The 17,517-nt window shown below is 39.5% G+C and overlaps 1 long non-coding RNA gene across 2 annotated transcripts in view; it reads right to left on the bottom strand.

Moving 5' to 3' along the window:
* The window catches only part of LOC150053170 (uncharacterized), a 195,847-nt gene that overhangs the window by 35,681 nt on the left and 142,649 nt on the right, over positions 1 to 17,517 (bottom strand). For both annotated transcript variants that reach the window (XR_016538077.1, XR_016538078.1), the window contains exons 4-5: positions 15,688 to 15,844; positions 9,546 to 9,640 (exon numbers count right to left, since the gene is read on the bottom strand). This is a non-coding gene — a long non-coding RNA (uncharacterized LOC150053170). The remainder of the gene's footprint in view (positions 1 to 9,545; positions 9,641 to 15,687; positions 15,845 to 17,517) is intronic.

Raw genomic sequence — 17,517 nt, 5'->3', positions numbered from 1 at the left:
GGTACATTATAACCAACAGTCAACTGAAAGTAATGAGACCAAATTCCAGTTTCTCCCCACATTCCAGATCCTCCCAGCAAGATGCTGTGTCCAAGATCTTCCTGACAGGATAGAAGAGGGCTTTTCCTGGCATTCAGAGAAACTCCATAGAGTGATCCATTCTTCCATATGTCTTGAAAATCACCATTTGAGAAGCACCACTAGGATCTAGAGTGACATACATATATACATACTCACACTCACACACATTTGAACAGAGAACCAAGATCAAACAGACTTAATGGATGTGAGAAATTCATTAACATAAAATGAGAAATCAAAACAAACAGAAAACAACACAAGCCTTAGAAAACAATGAACAACAGAAGAAAATATTCCCTTTAATCATTATCTTTAGTTACATAGGGATAAAAGCATGCATTAAGCATTGGGGAACTAAAAATGAAAACACTCAGAAATGAAGAAAGAGCTCTTGGGGCTGGAAGTGTGGTCTAGTGATACAATGCCCATCTAGAATGCACAAGCCCTGGGTTCCATTCCTCAGTACCATATATACATAAAAAAACCAGAAGTGGCACTGTGGCTCCAGTGGCAGAGTGCTAGCCTTAACCAAGGACAGTGCCCAGGCCCTGAGTTCAAGCCCAGGACTGGCAAAAAGGAAAAAAAAATAGAAAAAAAAAGAAAGAGCTCTTAGAAAATGATATATGTGATGACCAAATTTAAAATTTGACTAGAATTTCTGGAAAATACATCAAGAAAATCTGAAGGAAAATAGAAAAAGCAGAGAAAAAATCAATAAGGAGAATAGAATTGAATATAAGATAAATTCAGAAATTTGTCATACAAATTATAAAAGGAAAAATGGAAAATAGAAAAAGTAGGGAAAGGGTATTACTGATTTTTCAAAGGCAAACCTTCATATTGAAAGGTGGGCTATGGGTGTCCAACATAATAAATAAATGAAAATCAAACAGATAAGTAAGAGCCAAGTTAAAAGCTAGGAGCATGAATATTAGAGTAAATGAGATAAAGAATTATAAAATATTCTAATACAAAAATTAAAAGTCACAAATGACAAAAAAGACTTATACGGTATCAACTTTTCTTCAGTAATACTAGAGAATAGAAACCTACAGACTAAGGATTTCAAAGCCACGCAGAAAGCTCTGTAAACTTATACATTACAAACATTTAAACTATCCATCAACTTGAACTCTAGGAAAAGGTATTTCTGGCATTAAATTACACAAAATATCAACTCCATTTTTCAGGCAGCTGCTTGAGGATACACTCTAGCAAAACAGAGAGAGTAAACCAAGAAAGATTAATACATAGGAAATGGGAAGTAATGAATAGAACTCAGGAAAGTGATGCTTGGATACTATAAGTAAACAGATATACAAGTTTCCCAGCAGTACTACTGAGGTCCCCAGAAACTTGCCTCTAATCGAAAAGGACACTGGCTAAATATTGTATCTCTTAAAATGGAACATTTTTGTATACATTAAGAATACCTAAAAGGCAAAATTACTTCAATGAAGTAATTCTGAACTCAAATAATAAAAAAGCAAACTAAAAGTTAAAGCAATAGTACTCTGAAATAATCAATATATTCATGGTCATTATGTAAAACATAAACATAAAATTGTGATATACTCTTACCTCATTTTAGTTGTGATACAAATTTTTAGGGAAGTAAAAAATGAAAAATGGAAAAATGGAAAAGTTATTGGTTAAACCATTTAATCATGCTGGGAAGTCAGTAAATGAAATCACAAGTAAATAAGTATCAATAGTGAAATAGAAATGTGGATCCTCTACAAATTCAATGCAATAGCTATCAATATCCCAATGTCATCCTTTAAAGAAATAGAAGAGGCAAGCCAAAATTTCATATGGAATAATAAAAAAACCCATATAGCAAAACCAATTGTGCACTGGCAGAAAACTAATGTTGGATCCTTCTTTGTCACCCTGCACTAAGATTAATTCCAAATTGATCAAAGACCTTGAGGTAAAAGCAGATACACTGAAAACTTTACAAGAAGGAATAGGAGATACACTAGGTCTCCTTGGCACAGGTCGAAACTTTCTTAATAAGGACCAAGAAACACAACAAAATCAGAGAAAGGCTGGATAAGTGGGACTGCATTAAACTTCAGAGCTTTTGTATAGCAAAGGACATAGCTAGTAAATTAACTAGAAAGCCTACAGAGTGGGAGAAGATCTTCACCAACCATACAATGGACAAAGGTCTCATATCTAAACTATATCAACAGCTCAAAAAATTGAATCATTCCAAAACTAATCTCCAAAGAAACAACCATCCCATCAAAAGATGGGCCAAAGACTTAAAGAGAGTCTTCTCAGAAGAAGAAATAAGAATGGCCTATAGACACATGAAGAAATGCTCGACATCTCTGGCCATAAAAGAAATGCGAATCCAAACAACTCTAAGATTCCACCAGGATCAAGAAAACTAATAACAACAGATGCTGGAGGTGATGTGGCCAGGAGGGATTGCTACTACACTGTTGGTGGGAGTGCAAACTCGTTCAACCACTATGGAAAGCAGTATGGCAGTTCCTCAAAAGACTAAACATAGAGCTCCCCTATGACCCAGCAATTCCACTACTTGGCATTTACCCAATCATCCAGAAACAAAGGACATACTAAATCTACCAGCACATCAATGTTCATTGCAGCACTATTTACCATAGCAAAAACATGGAACCAACCTAGATGTCCCTCAGTTGATGAATGGATCAACAAGATGTGGTATTTATACACAATGGAATTCTATGCTGCTGTCAGAAAGAATGACATTGTCCCATTTGTTAGGAAATGGAAAGACTTAGAAAAATCATATTAAGTGAAGTAAGCCAGACTCAAAGGAGCATAGGCTCAATGGTTTCCCTCATTTGTCATAATCAGTAGAAACCTTGGTCTCTCCTAGCAGAGATTTACAATAGAACAAAACTTAGATACATAAGGTCATTTAGAATGACGCTAAATGAAAGGACCTCCAGGATATAGAAACAAAAGCCATATAATGAGTGATTGTTGTCCTTAATGTACTATGTTATCTCTCATCTCTTTTGCTGTCCCTTGGTTATCACATATGGTTATAGTATTTCATCTTGTTATCTGATATATTGTATATATGCATATTTGGTTATTTGAAATCAGATAGGGGAGGGGGGAAAACAAGATGAGAGGTGGGGATTGAGGAAGCAAAATGGGAACCAAGACATGAGAAAGGGTATCAATGTTTGTGAAGTAATGAACCTTCTATCTGGTGAATATACTGTAACCCTTCTATTAATTACAATAAAAATATATGGAAAAAATAAAAAATTAGACCAGGATACTTTTTTTTTGCCAGTCCTTAGACTTTCTCAAGGCTAGAGCTCTACCACTTGAGCTTCAGCACCACTCCTTACTTTTTTTTTTCTATGTATGTGGTACTGAGGAATTGAACCTGGGTCTTCGTGCATGCTAGGCGAGCACTCTACCACTAAGCCAAACTGCCAGCCCCTAGAATAGGATACTTTTAAAGTTTTTATGACGTCTCATACTGTACTTCTTAAAGGAGTACAGTATTTTTTATGGTTTTGCATCTGAGAAATCTTTACCTAACTCAAAATAAGAAAAAATATCCTACAGTTTTGCCTTCAAGCTTTGTAGCTTTTAAATTTAACACTTTTGTTTATTGTCTATTTGAAGTTTATGAATTAATTATTTTGTATGGTCAGATATATAAATTAAATTTCACTTTCAGTGTAAAAAAAAAGAAATGTGGATGCTACAATCAAAAACAAGCTAATTAAAGGGGTTATTTCAATGTAGTAGAATTCCTATATATTAGAGAGGATATTCAGTAGAATATTTTATGTTGTCTTAAACACTTCATGTTTTTAAACATAAGCATATATCACTTGTTGCTTGATACTCACTTTATTAAAAAGTAATTATAGAGGGCACTTACTTTCAGATGTGATAGAGCTAGAAAACTGGGCAAGATATATGATAAACACAATTCCAAGTCAGTGGACAAAGGCTGTGCTCTGTGGTAAGCAACCTCAATATGGTCCTCTAAGTCATCTAGCACAACGCCAGAGACAGCTTCCATGCTCTACCCTGCTCTACACTGTGGAGCCTTGTCATCCTGATAAGTCAGAGAAGCTACAACAAGAGTTCAGAAAGACTACTGTGTCTGGAATTGTGCTGAAGAGAAGAGAGTAACTCAAAGAACCAATACCAGGCATCTTCAGAGAGTCCTTTGTGCTTTTGTCTAAGGCCTGATCTAAAGCATGGTAAGATGGAATTGCTGGAAGTTGGTGAAACTTCAGACTGAAGTTGGCTGAACAACCAGGTTCTCAGCTCCTACTGAGAACAGTTCATGTTGCTATCCACCAAAGCAAAACAACCTTGAAATAGAAAAGCCATCAGCTAGATTGCTTAGGAAGCCTAAATTAGCCCTCTGCTGCTAGAGCTGCTCTAACAGAACTCAATCTCAAACCAAAAAATACCTAGGTCTTTTCATGACGCAGTTAAAGGACTGACAAAATTGAGCAGCATCTCAGCGACCTATGAGGCCATAACAAGTGATTTAACAAATGTGTAACTGGAACCATATAGAAGGGGAAAAGAGGTAGGAAAAAAAAGTGGCAGAAATTTTTCAATATTGAAAGTTCACGGACCCAAAACCTCAGTGATATCAAGAAGGATAAACTTAAAGATGCAACAGACAGCTTCATAATATAATTTCTGAGGAAAAATCAAAACAAAGAAATTCTTCCAAGCGTCTGAGTGGGAAAAGACATACTAAGTGCAAAGAGACAAAGATAAGACAGAAAACTTTCATGGCAGAATGTGTGTAGACCAGAAGATAATAAAACTGTTAGCTAGATTTTATGCCCATCAAAAGTACCTTGTAAAAATTAAAGTGAAACAAACATCATTTCAAATAAATATTATTCATATTAAATTTTTTTTCAGTAGAGCTGTATTATAAGAAAGTTTAGCTATCCAGACAAAAGCTCCCAGTGGATTTGGGACCTAAACTTGGTCTAATATAAAAGAGACTTTCTCATTGTTTAATTGCTTTAAAGGAACTAGATAAAATCCAAAACAGGAAAAAAAAGACAAAGAAACTTAAGCAAAAACTCATTATTCTTAAAAGGATCAATTAAAATAAACTTCTGATTATACTAATAAAAGAGAGGAATCAGAGTCTGCCAATGTCAACACATATTCTCTATCTATCTTAGTATTTTGGTTGTAGAACCTTGAGTAACACACAACTGTAGTTACTTCATTATAAAAAATAAAAATGTATGTCCACACAAAGTGCCTGGGCATTGGACAGCACACTCTACACAGTTGGAAAGGGAGAACCTCTTCTTTCTCCAATCTCTGGACTCCAATTCCCAACCTGGCATGAATCATTCCCCCAAAAGAATGCCTTTTCCTTTTAGGCTGAACCTCACCATGTTACTATGAAAAACTGGAAAAATCCTAAATATCTACCAACACAGGAATGATTAATTTGTAAAAGAAAATAAACTCAAGTGATAATTTTATTTTATTTTATTTTATTTGCCAGTTGTGGGCTTGAGCTCAGGGCCTGAGCACTGTCCTTGGACTTTCTCAAGGCTAGACCTCTACCACTTGAACCTCTACACCACTTCCAGCTTTTTTCTATGTATATGGTACCAAGGACTCGAACCCAGGTCTCCGTGCATGCTAGGCAAGCATTCTACCACTTGGCCAAACTCCTGGCCAGGTGATAATTTTTGTATTAGGATACTTGGATTGATTTTGCATTAGAATGTTTTTGTAATTAGCTACTTTCTAGCCTTTCTATGGGGTTCTTTTTTTCTTCTTTTTATTGTCAGGGTAATGTATAGATGGGTTACAGTTACATTTGACAAGCAATAGGTACATTACTCTCACATAATGACACCCTTTCTCATGTTTTTGTCCCCATTTCCCTCCCCTCCAACCCCTTTCCAATCATCTTGTTTTCCCCCCTTTCCTATAACTTAGACATGCAAACAAAAACCTTTTGTATTATTGTGGGTTCTTTGGATGTGACAGAAACCTTACACAGACAAGCATCAGGACTTGCACAGTTCAGATATCCAGTCTCAAGTGAATAAAGTGATCAGAACTCTTTGTTTTCTTTGTTATTGTTGCTGTTGTTTTTCCTTAGGTCTGCTTTTACTTGCTTATTTGGCCTCATTCTTTTCTTTCAGATACAGGGACAATGGATATAAATTGTCTGATTTGTTGCTATTGGAGCATTAGCAAAACAGAAAACAATCTATTTGGCCTACTTGCTCATCTCTGATCCATGACCTTGGTGAGTGGAGGAAACTAGTCAGACAAGTTGGGGAAGCACAGCACTATCATCAATTTTCCAAGCATAGTAAACACCAGAGATAGCAACAACAAACATGCAACCATGCCTTAATTCTACTACCTCATCTACTTGTCGTCCCATGTCTCCAGTTCTCTCTACTAAACTTCCAATGCATGAGTACAAAAGAGCTGTTTTTCTTCAGCATCAGTCATTCATCTTCTCTGATTCATTGTAATTAGATGTTGTGAAAGATGTGCCAACACTGATATTTCAGTTACAGCTTCACATTCCTACAACCAATTGTCCCCTTCCTACTCCAAGATAGAACATATGTACACAGAGCTGGGGCTGAACTGAATTAGTGATGGCCATTTTGACCACCCCATCATAAAGTATCCATCATGATTGTTGGCCAGAAACCTGACTCTGTGTGACCCTATACCAAGAGATGTATGGATTCTATCTGAGACTTGTTATGAGACACAAGATTGCTGACAGTTGGTGGTGAGAAGGTCCCATGAGTTGAAAGCAATTACAGCACTGGCAGGTTGATAAGTAAAAGAAGAAAGATGTGTTGCAGAGAAAGAAAAATGGAGCTGACAATAAATAGGAAGAGATGAGTGTGTGGGGCCCAAGAGAAAGGGAGAGAGAGGTCATAACCAGCTGCTTCCGTTCTGCTGTTCTTCCCAGTGCTCAGCTGTGCATGCTTTCATGTCCTTTAGTTCTGGAAAAGCTCTGCATCCTTGCAATGAACAACACTTTTTACCTTAGTAACTTGGAATGACTTTTGTTTTCTTGCAACCAGAGGGACCATAACTTGAACAATTTTGTGTTTTTTTAATTGTTTCCCAGCATTGCACAGTAGCTTATTTAAGGTAAGTGGAGTGCTTCATTTCATCTGTTTAATCCAGCATATAGTACGATTGCAGCATATAAACATTGATAATGTTAAGGACAAAAGAATTAATTTGATTATGGTTACTCTACTACTAACAGAATAGAGAACAGCCTGTGTTGCTGCCATACATCAATTCCTCTCCGTGGCTCAGACAAGACTAAGAATCCCAGGCTCCTATTCCCAACCCACTGAAGTGAGAATATGACCTGCAATGCATCAACCAGGTCCTCCTACACAGGAATACTTTAATCTACATCACTGGGTAGTAGCTTCTGAAAGAAAGTTTGGTGAGTTTCTACAGTTGACACCCTTGGATTATCCCTGGCTCCTTGCCTATCAGGAGTATGGTTTTCAGCCCTTCTTTTTCTTCAACTTAAAGCTATTCACTAATTTCAGTTACTTTCCTTTCCTTGTCTCAATAGTCAGAGTCAAGTTCTATTACTTTCAGCCTAAGAATCCTCATATATGGCTTGGTTCCCAGAGAGCCCAGTTTTCCCTCTACTCATTTCAGAGAGGTAAAAGAAATCATTTTTGGAGAGTACAGAGACATAGTAGCTTTGAAACAAATAAAATATGCCTTTATTGATTAGCTGCTCCACTCTTGATCTACCTTGTAGACTACAACCTTTTATGTAAGAGGTATCCTTTGTTCTATGGGTTGTTTATATTACACCCCATCCTCTCCTCAGGCTGTCTGTGACAGAAGTCACAAACATGAATCTTTAAAGGACATATACGTACATGAGAACCCAGGCAACAAAGGGTAACTTTACTTGGCCGAGTTAGCACTTTTTTCTACAGCAGTCTGAAGCAGACTTTATTCCTTCCATGAAGGATCTGTTTTCAATCCAACAGCTTGAGCCTGGTGTCCCAGTTTCCTACAATGGGCCTGTTCTGACCCTTCCTCAGCATCCTTCCCCACAGAGAAGCCAAGCTTAGGGTGTTGGTCCTAATTGTCCCAAGACCTTGGGTTCCAAGGCTGTTTGTCTCCTCTCTACACTCTGGCTCATTATTCTATTTTACTGAAGTACTTGGAATGAGAGCTTTGGGGAAGTGCTTAGTATAATTACATAAATGAATAGGCACATTCATTTGAATGTTTTCAGATTTTGTAGAATGTAATCTTATGATCCTTCCTTGGCACTAGCTGTGAAGGGAAATACCCTTACACAATTCAAGGATATATGCATAAAAATCTACAGTCCAGTCAATAGATACTGGTGCATTTTGCGAATGGTTGTTGAGTGCTCAGTACATGCCATGTATAATACTGAGAGCTAGATAGAACATGGGGGAGAAATCAGACACAGCTTGCCTTCAAGGGAAGCAGTCTAGGCAGAAGAGGGAGAGAAAGAAACAGAGAGAGAAAGAGAGAGAGAGAGAGAGAGAGAGAGAGAGAGAGAGAGAGAGAGAGAGAGAGAGAGAGAGAGAGAGACAGACACACACAGAGACAGAGAGACAGACACAGAGACAGACAGACAGAAAGACAGAGACAGAGACAGACAGAGAGACAGAGACAGAGACAGAGACAGAGACAGAGAGAAGTAAATAAGCTTTAAAAATGGTAAATTAATGGTTAGTATTAGGAAAGAAATGGACAGGAAACAAAATATATGATTATATGGGGCCTTCTTATTAGAGTAGGCAGAGAGGCTCTCTGAGGCCTGAAGAGTACACCAGAGACTGGATTGGGGGAGGGGGGGTGGATAGCAAAGATGAGGCCTGGAAGTAGGAAGGAGCTTAAGATATTTGACAAATGAAGTAGACAGATGAAAGGAAAAAGAGAAAAGATGGAAAAGAAAGTTTGAGCTATACAAAGAGGTTGGAGTATACAAAATGCAATGAAAATACATTCATTTTGGCAAATCGTTTGACAGGATCTTTTAAATTAAATATAAATTTACTATAGGGTCCAGTAATTCCACTAAATATAGATCCTAAATAAATAAAGCATGTATTTACACCAAAACTTGTACCTGTTTGTTCAAAGCAATATTACTCATAAGAGCCCAAAAATGTAAAAAAAATTCAGCTGTCCATCAATAAGAGCATAGATAAATGAATTATAGTTCATCCATTCAAAGGAATATTGCTATGTGAATCAAGCTGTTACCAAAGTTTGGTAAGTGGAAAATTGAGACATGAACAAAGCTGTGGAAATGTAAAAGTCGAGAGATACAACTCTGCTGGAAACTTAAGATAGCAGAATTTATATTATATTAATTTTGTGGTGGCTTCTATAAATTATAAAATATAAGGAAACCTGGATTTTTATTACACCTCAAATTCCATCCACATCTTCAAACTCTTCTTTCAGATTCTTCTCAGACTCTTCTCCCTCAGACTCTTCTTTCATTTATTCTGTTTCTTGTCCCCTATGAATTGAGTTCAAATTAGAATACAGTAATCATATATTGCAACTATTTACCTTTGTATTATTAAAACTTTAGTTCTTTGCCAGAGTTCAGTGGATTTCAGGATTAAAATTCTCACACTACCAAAAGCTCAATAGTTTTAGTCCTGTGAAGATAGACAACTGGCTGTGACTGGTGATCAGATGCCACAAGAGGTTGTCCTGAATGCAATATGGACCTCTTGGCAAACTCTCTTCTATCTTTCTGCCATAAGAAGAATAAAATCCTGTCATTTGTTGTTGCTCCTCTCGGGGCAGCAACACAGGAACGGGGAGGGACACACAGGGCCAGCCTGTAGTCCCCCGGGAGCCGAGCGAGATGGTAAGTGTCGAAGACCCAGCCCTCCCCCAATCACCGGGGAAGAAAAAACCACGCTGAGTCAGAAGCAGTGTTAACCATGAAAGCGCATCAGATCTCTCTGCTGATCTCTGCTGATCTCTGATGCTCTCTGATGCTCTCCTCCTTTATTGCGTCAGACAATTAGTTATATACTGTTAGGGTAGGAGAAGGTGGGCACTGGGAAGCTAGCCAATAGGAAGAGGGCCTCTGTGTTACCACTAAGGGTCTGGGTGGGCTTTCAGGTACTGGGCAGGACAGGTGTAGGAAAGCGCGCGAGACTTGAGCTGCTGCGAGACTCGCGAAACTGCGGGGGGTTCAATCGAGTCACGTACACAGAGATGCCTTAGGAGAGGTATGCAAAAGACCGAATGCCTGGACAAAGCCCTTTAATTGCAGCTGAGCCAGAATCAGGCCTCAGAGATGGAGGCTAGGCCCCAACAATTTGTGGCAAAATAGATGGACCTGGAGGACACTGCACGGATAGAAATAGGGAAGGCACAGAGACCAACACTGCATACTCTCACTCATATATGGAAACTAAAAATGTTGACCTTTAAGAAGAAAGTAATGATTAATAGGAAGAGTGGGGAGAAAAGGAATGGAAGGAGGTTAAACAATAGGTACTAAAATATGGTTTCATAGGAGGATTAATTTCCAGGGTTCCACAGGATTATAATGCAGTTTACAACAACTTACTGTATATTTTTTGAAGGGCTGGAAGAGAGGATGGAAAACTCTGAATATGAAAGCATAAATGAATAAGAAGATGGAAATGCTAAGTGGTCTGATTTAACCATTACACACTAGATACCTGTATTCAGTTCTCACACTGCATGTACAAATGTGCACCAATTTAAAAATTTTTTAAATCAATTAGTACCCTCCCACACACACACACCTGATTTTAATTTGGGAAAAGAGGGAGCTGGTTCTTGCTGAGCACTTGAACTGAAATGCCATATAAATCTGGGACTAAGACAGCCATGTTTACATCATGCTTTAATGAAAATGTTTATATACTAAAATTCCACTCTGCAAACTGAGAGTAGAGTAGATTTGAAGCAGAAAAGAATGGGTCTGGAGAGGAGACCCACTCTTGCCCAGGTTACAGTGGCATGCTCCTCAGAGTTTGTTCATTTTTTTTCCATCAAGGAAGAAGGCAGATATGGTTGAAATATTGAGGACCTTCATTATTTGTATTTGGAGAGCAGGTAATCCCAGCCATGGAAAGAAATCTCATGGGGATATTTTTACTTCTTTCTGTTACTAATAGCTCTGCCGAGAAGGTGGGAACTCTTGCATAATAGACACAAAGTCCCTTGGAAGGGAACAACCTATATATTTAACCCACTTTCTCCATGATTTAGGTGTAATATCTTCAATGTTTCTAATCACAATCCCATGATGGTGAGAGGCAAAGGAACTCCCAAATAAAAGATAAGTCAGGGAGATTTGATGAAGAAAGGGAACAGGAATTGCAGGTCACTAGGCTTTAAAGCCAGTCTGGATCCAGCCTTTCAGACACAGGCTTGTATCCTGCTTTGTAGCCATGAATTCTGCTGAAATAAACAGTGAATCCTGTCACATAGAGTTAAGACATGGGTCCTCCACTACTAGAAGAACCATAACATTTGGAAAGGGTTCTATGCATCCTATAATAGAGTCTGCAAGCAAGAAAATTTGATGCATTTTTTTTACATAGTAGAAAGCAGGACTAGGATCACCTCATTATTAAAGATGGGGAATTCTGGGGCCTGTGCTGTCCCAGTCACACAAGGTAAAGTGTCCCTACATTGTAGGAGAGGCTGGTTGACATGGCCAATTTACTGGGGAGCCCTTTTACTGAACAGTGGGCTCATCACTCTGTAATTGTCTAGGGCCAGGAACAAATAGAGCCCAGCACCTAGTGAAACTGCTACCAAATGCTAGACCTGACCCATGGAGTTCAGCCCTGATGCAGTGGTCAGCACCCTCCCACCAGCCTATACCAGTGACATACATCAGCAGGGTTCACAATAGACTGAAAGTTGAAAAGACAGCCCTGCATATTAAAGAAAGTGTTCATTACCTTGGAAGGATTACTGGTTCAGTCCATGTTATCTTCATGCATCCAATACCAGCCAATCACAGCATACAATGTAAACTGGAGCACTTTGGTTTCCCAGGCATAAGAAAACCTCATAGGGCCTGGCTTCATTTCTCATCTTTTTAGGCTTCTAAAAACCCATGTCCTTCTCATCAATTCTGCTTTTTCTCCTTAAATTACCTTGCCTGGGCTTTTGTCACTTGCGACTAAATGATTTCAATAAGATAGAAACTAAGGTTAATAAAAACCATTGCCAAAATTAAGGCAGAAATTTCTCTAATATACAAAGCTAATTCACATGCAGGATTTGGTAGCTTGTGCCTATAATCCTAGCTACTTGAGAGACAGAGACCATGGTTCAAGGCCAGCTTAAGCAAAAAGTTAGAGCCATTTCAGCAAATTAGCCAGGTATAATGCTACATATCTGTCATACTGGCTATCTAGAAACTCAGGTAGGGTTTCTATGTTGGAGTTTTGAGGCTGAATTCCTTCTTTGAGAAATCTGTCTTTGCTCCTAAGGACTCGCACTGAGATCATAACGAAGCCTTATTTATTTTACTCAAAATCTACTCATTTAAATGTTAATCACATCTGGAAAGAAACCATCATAGAAACATCTAGAGATGTATTGCACCAAACTAGGCACGCTAGACAAGACCCATTGACAGCAAGTAGTAATTGTCACAAATACTATTTATCTATGTCCCCCAGCAGCCAGTCCTCAGTCCTGTACAGTCTTTCAGAATTCCTCAGGATATGTTGATGGGTGTCCTGGCACAGGAACTCCTACAGCAGTCCCACAGAGCTATCAGCATAAATGGCAGCAATATCTCCCCAGTATTATACTCAGGGGAGGGCCCCCAGCCCTGCTTAACAGTGCTTTTTGGATTATTACTCAAGATTCCCAGACATGAATGTGGGGTTTTGCAGACCTGAACCAGTGGAAGTAAAATGCCACTCACCAGTCAGGTACCATCCCATTCAGGATGTTGGAGACTGCTTCTCTCCAGTAGCAAGAGGCCAACTAACATGGAGGTCTAGATGCAGGGGCAGAAATGAGGGTGGGGCCTCTGCTTTGGCTGCTGCCTCAGAATACAGTTTATGGTATTTACTTTTGGTTATGGGGACTGCCTCACGGGCTTTTCCCCAAAGTAAAGAGAGAAAGAGTGATGTCAAGGTTCAAGGTTCAAGGCATTGGCTCTAGTTCTCAAGGTAGCAAGGTTGCCCCCTACTGAGTATTTTTCTCCTTCTTTCTGTGAAGGACTGACAGTTGCTGTCTGCACAGAGCTAAAAGGTTCCATTGCTCAACCCAGGTGACCTAAAGGAACTGGTGTCACGAAGAATAGAAATGTCACTGCAAGCTCCACCCAACTGCACACAAATAAATGTTGAGACCAAGGAAAGAGCACAAAGGGAAAGCCACACACCATATGCTTTCCTATTTAAGTGCTATAAATCATGCTACCATCCTGTTAAATAAATTATGCTCTGTGCTCCCACCTGCGAAAGTATATGCAGACTTGAACTTGGTATGCTCAGCCTCCTTTGAGTGAAGAGAATGTGAATTGCAGGCAGAAGCTCTAGACAGCCTCTCTTTCTCTTCCATTCCTGGCTCCAAACCACATCAGGAGGGGCATTGAGTATACATAAGTAGACAAGTCTAGGTCTATATGTTTGCATGTCTCAACTGTCTGTGAGTCCTCAAGAAGCTACCTCATGTCCATCTCCAGCCTGTGGATATTCCCACTATTGCTGTTCTCACTTTTGGAGGATGAATCCAGAGAAAAGCCCACTCAAGTGTGAGAAAGAGGCTTTGGCTGTTCAGTTAAAGAATTTAATTCAGAAAACCCAGGCTACAGTCTGAGTACAGAGAACGGAGGAGGTAGTCTCAGGCTGCAGGCCCCATGCATGCTTTGCTCCACAGGGAGGAGGCTGGCCCAGGTGCTCCAGCAAAATGTGAGAGGTCTTATACACTGGATGAATCCCAAGGTGTTGCATCGGGTATTAGCTTGTTAGGCTAGGTACCAAGTGTTTTGTGGTTACTGATTGCTTTCTCATTATTATCTGCTTTTTCTTTTCATCTCTACCCTTACAGATTTCTCCAAATTTGTCCCCAATTTGTTCCTAAATTAAATTTAGGCAATAGGATAAGTTCTGCTAAATATTACCATTAAGGAAAAGTTTTCATTGTTGCTACTTTATTTTTACTTTTATTGTAGTTTAAATTTTTTTACCCAATTCCCTTTGCAGTCAAAACGCTGGGTCTCTTTGGTATTCTTTTAGTTTTACCTTATGGGGGAAGGCCAGGGTCTTTCGTAATATTCAAACATTAAGCAAGTTTCTAAGAATTGTTTCTTTCTGTCTCTCATGGTAAATAATTTTTCCAAGACAGTGTTTGTTTGGTTTATTCTGAATCCTACTAGAATTTTGGTACTTGTTCATTTCTGAGAGGAAGTTAAGATAGATTTTCTTTTATGTTGCCAATGGATTGCTCTAATCCCTTTAGGCTCCTAGTTTCTTCCCCTCACAGATTTAAACCTGCTGTGTGGCCTGAGGGACAAGCTTACTCCTCCAGTACCAGGACCTAGCAAAAGGAGGGTCTCTGGTTCTCTCTACTGTTCTCTGTCTAAGCATAATCTGAATTCCATCTTTCCCTTCTCATTTCTATTTGCTTGTATGTGTTTGTGTAGGTCACAAAAAGCCCTAAGGATGTGGGTTTCTAGAGACCCATCTCTGCCCTGCTTCTCATTATTCCCTAGGTGGCATCACTGTGACTGCCAATACTACAGTGTGCTTGGATTTACAGTTACTGAACATTTCTAGATACAGGGTTCAGGCTGAAAAGAAAGCAAATAAACCATCTTAGACATGGCTATGTCAGGAAGTAAGTACTGAACATTATGTATCCTCTTTTTAGTAGGTGCTTTCCTCTAACACAGGAGTGATTCTCCTTTGCCAATCTGCCAGAGGAAATCAGGGATGGAGCTACAGCTGCCTCCTGCTCAGCTCACTCATAGTAACAACCCCATCTCAGGACATGACCAGCAAGTCAAGGCCAGAAGTCATTCTCATGAGAAGGAAATTTCCAGCATAACAGCAAAGACTTCTATTGGGAAAACCTGGGCAGGGCTAAGCTTGGCCAACTAGTGACTCACTCTACAAGCTGGCCGCTAACAAGGACTGGAGACTGAGCCAACTTAGCTGGATGGAGTGTGGGTGTGCTGTGAGGTTTGCTGTGACATCTACGCATGGTGGATGGAGCCTGGGGACAGCTTAATTAGTACAGGCTGCTGTCTGTAGAAGTCCGGGACAGTGACATGATGCTTGTGGATAAGTTCTCTAGACTTGGTTTCCTCACCTAGAAAGTGGAGTTTGCATATATCAGAGCCATGCAGTAAGAATTTAAAAGGGCAACAGTTATATGGAAGAGTTGGGCCCACAAGTGATGTCTAATAAATATCGACTCCTTTCTGTCCTTCCAGAAAGTAACCAGAGGATGTTGCATGAACAATGGCATGTAGGAGTTCTGGAACCACTGGTTGATTATGACCTTGAATGATAGAGCTGCCCTCTCTTCACTCACCTCTTTATCTGCTGCATGAGCCAGTATCTACTGCAGGATTACTGTGAAGACTTGTTAAAATTGTCCAGGTAGCAACAGCACTTACTTATCAGCAAAAGAAAGCTGTGTTATCCCATTCTTCAAGAAGAAGCTTGGACTGTTTAGTTGGCTCTGCTTTCTGTAGGGTAAAGGAGAAGCAAATGATAATGATTTGGTTTGCAAGGTAGTGCCAGTTCTCTGGTCTGGTCAGCATGAGTGTTGGCCTCTGGCTGAAGCCTTCAGTCTAATGTTGTACCTTTCCTACCTGTCACCCACGCTTTTTGGTCCAAGGCAGCAAGTGGCTGTGCTTAATGACAGGCACAGCTCTGTGTGTGGACTACAAGGAACTGAGGCTCCTTCCAAAAAAATTCTCCTTTCAAAGGATGGAGCCAGCCAGGCTAAGCTATTCTCTAGCTTGGGAAGGAAGGACTGGGGTTCAGGCCTATCTAGCTTATCTAGCTTTCTTGAAGTATTTTTTTGGCACAGAGAAGAGCACATTTTCTTGCCCTTCATCAACAAACAATTAAAAAATCCTCCTGGTTTTGAATATGAGATAGAAGGCAATATATATACACATTTCTGGGGAAGTGTTGTGCAGTGACAATAATTTACATAGACATATGCAAAGGTGATCAGGAGTCAAATGGAGAGAAATGAGTAGTCACTAGAGAAGGCAAAGAGGGAAGAGAAAGACCGGTGAATGGTATTCTGAGATGAGAATGTGACTAAGGGACATTCTTGAGTTGGGAGCATATAATATTCAACTTTCAGTTGAATCTTCCATAGAGTCATCTATAGATCAAAATCCCAGTTTGAGTTTGTGTGTATGTAAATTTAGAAAAGGGTCATGATCCTCATCCAAATAAACTTGATATAGTTGTAGACCATGAAATATCATAGAAATCTTATAGAAGAACTGGACTGTCTGTAGTCATAGATCATGGATCCAAAGCCATATCTCAGCTTCAGGGAACAAGAAGAGCCTAGCTGGCCTCAGAGGTAGATCAGGTGGGGCTCAATAATCTGACAGAAGTCTTGAAAACCCTGATCCATCTATGATTGGGAGAAAGATTTGGTTTGTATGGTTGTTGTTTCATGACACTGGAATTTTAACCCAGGGCCTGGTGCTTCTAGACAAATGCTCTACTATCCCTGCCATGCTCCCAGTCCAGGATGAAGAGTTTAAGCATCTACTCTCTTTGCTTATCCTTGCTTTCTTGCATTGCTTTCTGAAGCAATTACACACAGAGATGAAGCAATTTGACAAGAATGCCCTTTTGTCTGGATTTGGAGATGAAGTCAAGCTTGTCCCAGAAAATGCTACCAGGATTTCAAGAACAGCATGCCTAGAGTGTATACTGAGCCTCCACCCTGTAACAAAACCACCTAGATTGATCTAGATTCCTATTGCTATGAAGTAACTAGTATCACTCAATGTTCTTAGAATTCTCTCTGACCCTTCCCTTTGCTTCTCATCCACTTTCCCCATCCCATGACCTACATCTCTTACCCCTAGCCAGCTGTGTTGTGGAGAGCAGCCTTCCACAGCAATGATGTCTTACTTCCTGTCTTTAAACTCACCACAGTGCAAAAAGCCTACAAAGCTGACAATGATAACAACACTGAACAGATGCTAAATGCTAGGATGTGACAGGAACTCAGCTGAGCTTCCTGCTCAGGTGTCACCCTTTACTTTATGGAACTGTATTCAATAGGAGCTTCTGTCATCATTTTGTATTTCTTCTTGATGAAAGCAATGCTACTCAGATTCAGTCATCTTCTTAGCATTAGGCTTCATGTTTTCACTTTAAC

Source organism: Megascapheus bottae, chromosome 16 (assembly GCF_031878675.1).
Source record: "Megascapheus bottae isolate mThoBot1 chromosome 16, mThoBot2.hap1, whole genome shotgun sequence".
Lineage (NCBI taxonomy): Eukaryota > Metazoa > Chordata > Mammalia > Rodentia > Geomyidae > Megascapheus > Megascapheus bottae.
Note: the sequence above shows the minus strand (reverse complement) of the source record. Positions and strands in the feature narration are given on the sequence as shown.